The following is a 10,336-nucleotide window of genomic DNA, read 5'->3' on the forward strand; positions in this document are numbered from 1 at the left end:
AGAAGATCAAACACCGCATGTTCTCACTCATAGGCGGGTGTTGAACAATGAGAACACATGGACACAGGGAGGGGAGCACTACACACTGGGGTCACTTGAGGGGAAATAGGGGAGGGACGGTAGGGGGTGGGGAGCTGGGGAGAGATAGCAAGGGGAGAGATGCCAGATGTAGGTGATGGGGAGGAAGGCAGCAAATCACCCTGCCATGTGTGTACCTATGCAACAATCTTGCATGTTCTTCACATGTACCCCGAAACCTAAAATGCAATAAAATAAATAAATGGGGGAAAAAAAAAGAACTTAAAAACAGAACTACCATTCAATCAAGCAATCCCATTACTGGGTATATACCCGAAGGAAAATAAATTATTCTACCGAAAGGACAGAAGCACTTGTATGTTCATCGCAGCACAACTCATAATAGAAAAGACATGGAATCAACCTGGGTGCCCATTGATGGTGTATTGGACAAAGAAAATGTGGCACATATACACCACAGAATACTATTGCCATAAAAAAATATCATGCCCTTTGCAGTAACATAAATCCAGTTTGAGGCCATTATCCTAAGCGAATTAATGCAGGAACAGAAAATCAAATACCACATGTTCTCACTTATAAGTGGGAACTGAACGCTGGGTACTCATGGACAAAGATGGGAGCAATAGACACTGAGGGCTACTAGAGTGAAAGGAAAAAGAGGAGGGAATGGGTTGAAAAACAAATCATTGGGTACTAAGCTCACTAGCTGGGTGATGGGATCATTTGTACCCCAAACCTCAGCATCACACAATGGATGCATGTTACACACCTGCACATATACCCCCTAAATCTAAAATAAAAGTTGATTTAAAAAAAAAACAAAAAACCAACCAGCCAAGCAAAAAAAGACCCAAATGGCTGAGTCTAAATGTAAAAATTTTGCCTCTTATTACATAGTATTGAACAATTGTAAGTAGACACCTTATACCCTAACCCTGAGTTGCAGACATATTTGAACATATGACAGGAGACAGGCTAGGAGTGGAGAAACAATATGTTTTTTTTCCTAATAAGATGAACGATGGGCCTTTAGTTCCACCCTTGTACTAGTACTCATCAACTCTCCCAGAAGCTACGGTGCTAAAGAAGCATAGAACAGGGCTATGAACAGCTTCCATAAGAATATTCCATGCGGCAGAGTCCATACATAAAAACATAGAACAATGTAAAGATTTTGTAATTGCTTATTTAGAGGCAGAACTGTGGGAGTGGGATTCAGAGGAGCTAGGTTGCAGCCAACAGTTATTCCAGGAGGAATGTGAGAGACTTCTAGGACTCAGAGCTTAAATTCTGGGCCAGCTTATATTCTTAGTCAAATACTTTCTTTGCAGTATAAAAAGTGTCATTTAACTTACAGGAAAAATGGGTTCTATGTTGCTAAATTACTATTCTTCAATCAAGTTCACTCTTTTTTTTTCTTAAACTAGACGTACTTTGGTTTTAGCATTTCTGCTTATCTGGTGGATGTGATATGGCATCACATCATAGTTCTTATTTTTCTCTCTTCGATGTAAACCTTAGGTGCCTACTTTTCGGATGTAACATATATCAATTCTAGGCAAGATTATTTGGAGGCCTCACAACAGACTCTACAACAGAGTTAGGCTAGTGTTTCTTTCCAGCGTTCGCTGGGCCTGGATATTAGAGCATGTTATCGTGACTGACACTAGAAAAATTTTATCCCTGCCTTATTTCTTTGCATCCCTAGCTATACATCTAAAATTTTAGTTTCTATATATGATTACTTTCCCCTGGGTCAAATGCCCTAGGTCATGTGCTGCCACTAAGAATTATCAGGAAGGAGATACAGACTGTTAGCTCCAAATCCCAATGCATTCCCACTATAGTCCACAGTATTTGACTACCTGACATCAAAGCACATCTTACTTCACATGCTCAGTTCCTGAAAAAAGAAGGAAAGAAAGAAAAAAACTGCCTTTCTTACATCATGCAATTATTTCTGCATACATCTGAAAGTACACTTGTCCCTTTCCAGAGAGAGACAGGACAAGTTTCACCAGTTACCACATTTCCAGATCCAGCTCCATCTAGCACTGCACAACTCACATTGTGAGTGTGTATAGTGTTCTACAGTTTCTATTCAGTAACGTGAAGTTCACCACCGTTAACAGGTTATATAAGATACTGAGTCCCATTGCCTCGCCCCTCTTGCAAATGGAGCCCATGACCAGAAACAGTATTTTATGGGCAACCATTATGGGGAATGAGCCATTCAATAAGATCAGGGATAGTTTTGCTGGCAGAAGCATAGCAGGCAGGGACAGCAAACCTAGATCCAGAAGATCCAGAATAAGTATCAATTATAGTAATTTTAAATGGCTACCCGTTTTATGACAGAGGGGATCCAATGTAATCAATCTGCCACCAGGTCAGTCTTGGGCTCTTTGGGGATACTGGCATCACTTTTCATATTTTTGTCATTCAACCCGAGATTTAAATTCCCAGGAAATAGAGATTGAATTCTGTACCCATCCACTGGTCAGGAATGGAGGTTTAAAGGGGTTATGATAGACAGAAACAAAAGGTTTGATTAACAAATTAAGGGATAGGGATGCTTGGCAGGCAAAAAGAACAGATCCACATTCAACCACTTTGAGGCTCAGTTATCCTCCCCCTCCCTCACATATGGATTTTCATGCGCTTAGGTTTTTAAATGTCTCATTCTAATATAAAGAAATCTATCTTATGCACAACTAAGAATATTTTAGCCATTATTGTATCTAGCTTCAAGTTCAGGCTCTTGGGGTGAAGTCTGGCCCTCTTCTAGTTTCACTGTGATTCTGCCTTGATATTCTGAAATCTGAAACTTGATTTAAAAAATACTTAATGTATTAGAGAATCATCTATACTGACACGTGTGACTCAAAATCATCCTTTTTTTGCTACTATATGAATAGTCTATGATTTACTCATATTTCTATTGGAGGGCATTTGAATTTTTCTATTGTTGACAATTATAAATAATAGAGCAGTAAATATTCTGTGTCTCTCTGTTTATACATGTAAGAGTTTTTCTCAGGGAAAAGTCTATCCAGGAGAAGAATAGCTGAATTAGAGTGTGTGCATTTCTAACTTGTTTGGTTTTAAAATTACTTTTCACATTATAATGCTATTAACATTCTATGAGAATTATATTTCCTGACCTCCCCAGCAACACTTGTTGTTATCAAATTTTTAAACATTTTTGCTTATCTGATGGGTGTGACATGGCACCACATTACAGTTCTTATTTCCTTCTCTCTAATGTCAACCTTAGGTGGAGGGTATTCCTACTAAGCCCATTTTACAAATGGGGACTCTAAGGCTGAGGAAATAATCTGTCTAAGGCCTTACAGTTAGTAGGATACTGGAAGTCAGGAATGGTCCTGGAGCAGTCTAACTCCAAAATTCATGCTGTTAATCTCTTGCTGTAACTTTTTAGCTTACACTTCACTGTTAGGCCAGGGTGCATCCTTATGGTGAAGACACAGAGCCTGGGGCTGTATTTTTCTTCTCATTCTGTACTCTTCCTGTAGTCTCCCCTCTATGCATTTTGTCTGCACCTTTTTCCATTCATCTTTTCTATGCTTTCCTTATTTCCTTTCACCCATCTTTTCTCTTCCCTCTCTCCCTCCATGTTCATATTTTATTTTATTTATTTATTTATTTATTTTTCCATGTTAATATTTTAAAAAGTGATTTTAGCTTGGTTGTTCTGCACAGCTATTCATAGGATTGAGAAAACAAAGAGAATAGCCTCAATGAATCTTGAGATATTAACTTATTTTTCTTTACATTGTATGTGAAAAAATTACAAACCTACTCATACCAAGGTTGAAGTGGAAGAAACAGCGCTGAATGTCTTCACGCATGTGTAATTTGGAAATGACTGTTAGCAAAAACTCTCTCTGGGGCAGCTGATTCCGATCATATCACTTATCTCTTATAATTAGTAAAAAATTTAAGCTTTTTTTCTTTCTTTCTTTTTTTTTTTTGAGGTGGAATCTCACTCTGTTGCCTAGACTGGAGTGCAGTGGTGCGACCTCGGCCCACTGCAACCTCCCCCTCCAAGGTTCAAGCGATTTTCCTGCCTGAGCCTCCTGATTAGCTGAGATTACAAGTGCCCACTACCATGCCTGGCTAATTTTTGTATTTTTAGTAGAGACATGTTGGCCAGTCTGGTCTTGAACCATGACCTCAGGTGATCTGCCCACCTCAGCCTCCCAACATGCTAGGATTACAGGCATGAGCCACTGCACCCAGCCAATTTTAACTTCTTTAGGAACTGAAATTATGCAGCAAATTTATAATTAACAATAAAATGTTGAATGGAGAGTTATCGCACCATTTATTCCTGCATTAATTTCTTTTACATTTCTTTGGAAAGTTCTATTATTAGCTAATAAGAATTAACCACCTAAGCAGGTAATATGGGAAATATGGTTGCAAAACAAAATTACAAGCTCAGGATGCTCTAAACTTTGTGGTTGAAGAGCTGTGAAGCAAGTTAGACTCAGTCACAAAGCATCAAGTTCAGCAAATTTCTAGCCCTCAGTGTTTGTTAGAAAGAAGATACAGAAGTTAAATAAACATTTTGATACAGAATGTTAAAATTATGTCTTTCTCATGTTGCTCTTTTTCTTACCTAAATAGGAACTCTTTCTTCTGTGCCCACACAGACTCTCTGTGTTCTCAGGACGTTCTGCCTTCTGTGAAACGTTTGCTTTATATGGTTGCCATTGCCATAGTATGAAAAAATTCATGAGAACAGAGCTGTGACTTCTTCATCTTTTGACTCCTCATAGAAATTAGCACCTTGGCTGACACATCGTAGGTGTACAATGTGTGATTCTCAAATTAAGGTGAACTGAATTCAATCAAGGTAACAAACACCTGCTGTCTAATTCTGACCGTGAGAAGAGCTAGCACTGAGCACATGTTATGAGTGCTGGTATGAATACAGCAAATTGCGCAATCACTAACACCCCAAATTCTGTAATAAAACTCTGTTAATAGAAAAATTAAAGTGCCATGGGTAGAATACTGAGAGTGAAGTTGTGGTATAGATTAGCAGATAGCCAGTAAGAGCAATTCTATTTCCTGCGGTATACCTTAATAAGCGGAGATGATACCTTATTGCTGTATAGGTAAATTCAATCTTGTACAAGATGTATTCTCTTTAAATTAATACTCATAAGAGTTTTAGTGGCGGGGAGGAGATTGAAACAATTATTCACAAGTTACTTTGGAATGCAGGAATTCACCAAAAATATTAGGAAAAAGTAGAAAGCATTGTAGACTGGCCAGGCAAGGTATTAACACGTAATATAAAGTGTAGTTGTTAAGACCTGGTGGCACTGCCGCAGGACTAGGTCAACTTGTTTATCCATTCCCATTTGATAGACATTTGGATTGTTTCCAGTTTTCAGCTATTATGGATGGAGCTTCTATGAACATTCTTGTACAATTCTTTGTGTGGACAAAGTAAATACCTAATGGTAAAATTATAGGTCTTGTGATAAGAGTATGTTTAATCTTATAAGATGGTTACACTGTTTCCCAAAGTGATTGTACAATTTTGCATTTTCACCAGCAATGAATGGAATTTTAGTTGTTCCACATATGCCCAATGTTTGGTAATGTCAATATTTTTACTTTTAACTATTTTTGTGGGAGCATAGTGGATCTCAATGTAGTTTTAATTTGCATTTACCTGATGACTAGTAATGTTGAGCATATTTTCAGGAGCTTATTGGCCATTTGTATATCTTCTATTGTGAAGAATCTTTTCAAACGTTTTGCCCAATTTTGACTTGAGTTGTCTTCTTGTAATTGAGTTGAAGAGTTCTTTATATATTCTGGAAACAAATGCTCTGTCAGATGTATGTATTGTGAATTTATTCTTCCAGTCCATGGTTTACCACTTTGTTTTCTTAATGGCTTCTTTAGAAAAACAGAATTTTGAAGGTAGCATGATGCTTCCAGCTTTGTTCTTTTTACTTAGGATGGTCTTGGCTATACAAGCTCTTTTTTTGTTCCCTATGGGTTTTAAAGTAGTTTTTTTTTTTTCTATTTCTGTGAAGAATATAAATGTTAGTTTGGTGGGAATAGCATTGAATCTATAAATTACTTTGGCAGTATGGCCATTTTCACAATATTGACTCTCAATCCATGAGCATGGAATGTTTTTCCATTTGTTGCATTCTCTCTTATTTCCTTGAACAGTGGTTTGTAGTTCTCCTTGAAGAGGTTTGTAGTTCTCCTTGAAGAGGTTCTCCATATCCCTTGTGAGCTGTATTCCTAGGTATTTTATTCTCTTTGTAGCAATTGTGAATGGGAGTCCACTCATGATTTGGCTTTCTGCTTGTCTGTTCTTGGTTTATAGAAATGCTTGTGATTTTGGCACATTTATTTTGTGTCGTGAGACTTTGCTGAAGTTGCTTAGCAGCTTAAGGAGATTTGGGGCTGAGATGATGGGGTTTTCTAGATATAGGATCATATCATCTGCAAACAGAGACAATTTGACCTTCTCTCTTCCTTTTGAATACCCTTTATTTGTTTTTCTTGCCTGGTTGCTCTGGGTAGAACTTCTAGTGCTATTTTGAATAGGAGTGGTGAGAGAGGGCATCCTTGTCTTGTGCCAGTTTTCAAAGGCAATGCTTCCAGCTTTTGCCCATTAAATATGATGTTGGCTGTGGGTCTGTCATAAATGGCTCTTACTATTTTGAGATATGTTTATTGAGAGTTTTTAGCATGAAGGGGCGTGGAATTTTACTGAAGGCCTTTTCTGCAACTATTGCAGATAATTTTTTTTTTAAGTATTGAACATTTTATTAATGTTAAATTTTGAAAGCTTTACATTTGGGATACACTAATATATAGGACTGCTGCTTCTTAAAGAAGTTATCCTTTAGCGTTGGGTTGTTGGTTTAGTAGTTATGGAGCTTGGCTATTCTTTACTAAGCATTCATAATCTATAACTTCACAATGCTGGTCTAGGACTTGGCTCAATAAAATTAGGCTCTCATCTTCTTCCTCACTAAAGTGCTTCTTGATGATGTTCAAAGCAGACCAGCCAATCTGACAGTTTTCATGCAGCTGTAAAACCTCAATTCTATTGATCCCACTGAGTTCTATCAGAAGACACAGGATTTCCTTCTCAGACTGTTTTCTGCCACCTGGAGGATGCAAGAGATGACATCTAGGATGATGAGAACAATTTTAACACCTGGGGCAGTGAGCAGATTCACCAGTGGTTCCAGAACCCCAGAATGGAGGAGCTAGATCAGCTGATTCATGGTGTCCCCCGTTGCGAAGCTAGCCACCATCCAGACAGACTCTTTCTGGACTTTAAATTCCATTTTTTTTAGCAGAGCCACTAAGGTAGGCAAAACATCACAGGCAAACAGCTACTGGATGTAGTGAGAGGTCCCTGCCGCCACATTGATCAGGGCCCAGGCCCCCTACTTTTGGATGGAGGGCTTTTTGTGCTACAGGAATGGGGGCAGCACATTCAACATGCCCATGTCAATGGCCATCTGCTTCTGCTCACCTGTGCTTGTGACAATGTTCCCCACGGTGGGGACAGAAGGGATCAAGACATTGAGTTCTGAGCTGGTCATCAGTGCTGCCAGCCTGGGCAGGACCCCCGTGTCAACCACTTGGCCGATGTGCTCGTGGAAGCCATCGGTGAGATAGGACAGTGGCCAGGATTCTTCTAAGAAAAGCTTGCTGTTGTGGTGCTGCAGGAGGTGGAAGAGGGCCGGCAGCATCTGCTTCACGGCAAGGGTACGGGTTCTTCTTTGGGCACAGGTTCTACAAGGGTTCACGTGATGTTCTGCAGAAATGTGATCAGTAGGGTGGGTGAAATCAAGGACAGCAGATATGGGATGGCATTGCTTGAGATGACGTTACCTCTGGGCCATCACTGGCTATATTACCAAGAACCCACACTGCCTGTTCACACACAGCCATGTTGGGGAAAGAGAGGAGCTGCATCAAGGGCTGGATGGGTCCCCCTTCTACCATGACTTGAATCTGCTCAGAAGTCCCTCAAGCAATGTTGGTCAGGGTCCAGGTGGTATCAAACTGCAAGCAGGGGTAAAGTGATAACCTCAGAATCTCCACCATCCTGGGAATGAGGCCCACTTCAGTGATAAATTTCAGTGGGGTTTCTTTTCCTGGGACAGCATTTTCTTGGCTGTCTGGGTGGCCTGGAAACATAGGACCGAATCTGAGCTATTCATACCTTTGATTATTTCACCCAGAATGAGGCTGACTGCTACCCCTTTGGCTGGTTTTTTGGAAGCTATGTCAGGGCAGAAGCTGGTGATATTCCTTCTCTTTTAGGTCTGTTCATCTTTCTTAGCCTTTCGGGGCTCCAGGCTGATTGCCATCCTCTGCTGTTGGCTCAGAGATGCATCTTTGTCTCAGTACTTAAATTTTCTCAGCCTCTCTTCTGGAGCATCTAAGGTTAGTTTTTGTCATTAGTTCTGTTTATGATGAATTATGTTTATTGATTAGTGTATGTTGAACCAGTCTTGCATCCTGGGGATGATAGCTGACTTGATTGTGGTGGATAAGTTTTTTGATATGTGCTGCTTTTGGTTTGCCAGTATTTTATTTAGAATTTTCACATTGGTGTTCCTCAGGGATATTGGCTTTAAGTTTTCTTTTTTCTTTTCTTTCTTTTTTTTTTTTTTTTTTTTTTTTTTTNTTTTTTGTCGTATCTCTGCCAGGTTTTGGCATCAGGATGATGCTGGCTTCATAAAATGAGTTAGGGAGAAGTCCCTTCTTTTAAATTATATGGAGTAGTTTCACAAGGAATGGTACCAGCTCCTCTTTGTACTTCTGGTAGAATTCAGCTGTAAGTCCTTCTGGTCCTGGGCTTTTTTTGGTTGGTAGGCTATTAATTATTATCTCAATTTCAGAACTTATTATTGGTTTATTCAGGGATTTGACTTCTTCCTGGTTTAGTCTTGAGAGGGTGTATGTGTCTAGGAATTTATCTGTTTCTTCTAGATTTTCTAGTTTATTTGTGTAGAAGTATTTATAGTATTATTTGATGGTTGTTTGCATTTCTGTGGGGTCAGACTAGTGGAACAGAACAGAGATCTCAGAAATAAGGCCACACATGTACAACCATCTGATCTTTGACAAACCTGACAAAAACAAACAATGGGAAAAGGATTTCCTATTCAATAAATGGTGCTGGGAAAACTGGTTAGCCATATGCAGAAAATTGAAACTGGACCCCTTCCTTACACCTCATACAAAAATTAACTCAAGATGGATTAAAGACTTAAATGTAAAACCCAAAACTATAAAAACCCTAAAAGAAAATCTAGGCAATACCCTTCAGGACACGGGCATGGCAAAGACTTCATGACTAAAACATCAAAAGCCATTGTAACAACGGCAAAAATTGACAAATGAGATCTAATTAAACTAAAGAGCTTCTGCACAGCAAAAGAAACTACATCAGAGTAAACAGGCAGCCTACAAAATGGGAGAAAAGTTTTGTAATCTATCTATTTGACAAAGGTCTAACATCCAGAAACTACAAGGAACTCCAACAAATTTATGAGAAAAAACAACCCCATCAAAAAGTGGGCAGAGGATATGAAAAGACACTTCTCAAAAAGAAGACCTTTATATAGCCAACAAACATGGAAAAAAGCTCAGCATCACTGATCATTAGAGAAATGCAAATCAAAGCCACAATGAGATACCATCTCACACCAGTCAGAATGGCAATTATTAAAAAGTCAAGAAACAACAGATGCTGGTAAGGCTATGGAGAAACAGAAACAGTTTGCACTGTTGGTGGGAATGTAAATTAGTTCAACAATTTTGGAAGACAGTGTGGCAATTCCTTAAACACCTAGAACTAGAAATACCATTTGACCCAGCAATCCCATTACTGGGTACATACCCAAATAAATATGATTCATTCTATTATAAAGATACATGCATGTGTATGCTCATTGCAGTACTATTCACAATAGCAATGACATGGAATCAACCCAAATGCCCATCAATGATAGACTGGATGAAGGAAATGTGGAACATATATACCATGGAATACTACGCAGCCATGCAAAGGAATGAGATCATGTCCTTTGCAGGGATGTGGATGGAGCTGGAAGCCATTATCCTCAGCAAACTAAAACAGAAAAAGAAAACCAGGCACCTCATGTTCTCACCTATAAGTGGGAGCTGAAAAATGATAACACATGGGCACAGTGAGGGGAACAACACACACTGGGGACTGTCTAGCGGGTGAGGGGAGGGA

At 39.2% G+C, this 10,336-nt stretch overlaps 1 pseudogene; it reads right to left on the reverse strand.

The window, feature by feature from the left end:
* Positions 1-6,978: 6,978 nt before the first annotated feature.
* On the reverse strand, positions 6,979-8,522 carry LOC108303646 (annotated as a pseudogene).
* Positions 8,523-10,336: the final 1,814 nt, after the last annotated feature.

Source organism: Cebus imitator, unplaced genomic scaffold, assembly GCF_001604975.1.
Source record: "Cebus imitator isolate Cc_AM_T3 unplaced genomic scaffold, Cebus_imitator-1.0 Scaffold50, whole genome shotgun sequence".
Classification (NCBI taxonomy): domain Eukaryota; kingdom Metazoa; phylum Chordata; class Mammalia; order Primates; family Cebidae; genus Cebus; species Cebus imitator.